Genomic DNA, 967 nt, shown 5'->3' with positions numbered 1-967 from the left:
CAACCGCCAATGAATGCTATCTAGAGGCGGGACGATGACACAGCATGTACCGTACAGGTTTACACTGCTGTCAGTCACCTTTAAAACGTCTGACCTGGGATGCGTTAAGTGGAGTGCAACGTTACAGAACGTTCTGGTAAAACTGCATAGAACAGAAACCCTATGTCACTTTGATTAGGCCAGGGAGTTGTATCAATTTGATTGATATATTTGTAAGAAAGACACGTAGGTTGCCTTAGACAGGCGGCCAAATGACGAACGTGCATAAAGATGGCAGAACGCAGATATGACGTCAATGTTTTAGCACTATCCACTGAGTTTTTAAACTGTTTTATTTTTTTTATTTCACCTTTATTTAACCAGGTAGGCTAGTTGAGAACAAGTTCTCATTTGCAACTGCGACCTAGCCAAGATAAAGCAAAGCAGTGTGACACAGACAACAACACAGAGTTACACATGGAGTAAACAATAAACAAGCCAATAACACAATAAGCAAGTCAATGACACAGTAGAAAAAAGAAAGTCTATATACAGTGTGTGCAAAATGCATGAGGAGGTAGGCAATAAATAGGCCATAGGAGCGAATAATTACAATTTAGCAGATTAACACTGGAGTGATAAATGAGCAGATGATGATGTGCAAGTAGAGATACTGGTGTGCAAAAGAGCAGAAAAGTAAATAAAATAAAAACAGTATGGGGATGAGGTAGGTAGATTGGGTGGGCTATTTACAAATGGACTATGTACAGCTGCAGCGATCGGTTAGCTGCTCAGATAGTTGATGTTTAAAGTTGGTGAGGGAAATAAAAGTCTCCAACTTCAGCAATTTTTGCAATTCGTTCCAGTCACTGGCAGCAGAGAACTGGAAGGAAAGGCGGCCAAATGAGGTGATTGCTTTGGGGATGATCAGTGAGATATACCTGCTGGAACGTGTCTACAGGTTGCGATATGGTTCAATGTGCTAATA

This window comes from Salvelinus namaycush, chromosome 22 (assembly GCF_016432855.1).
Source record: "Salvelinus namaycush isolate Seneca chromosome 22, SaNama_1.0, whole genome shotgun sequence".
NCBI classification, from domain to species: Eukaryota; Metazoa; Chordata; class Actinopteri; order Salmoniformes; family Salmonidae; genus Salvelinus; species Salvelinus namaycush.
Note: the sequence above shows the minus strand (reverse complement) of the source record.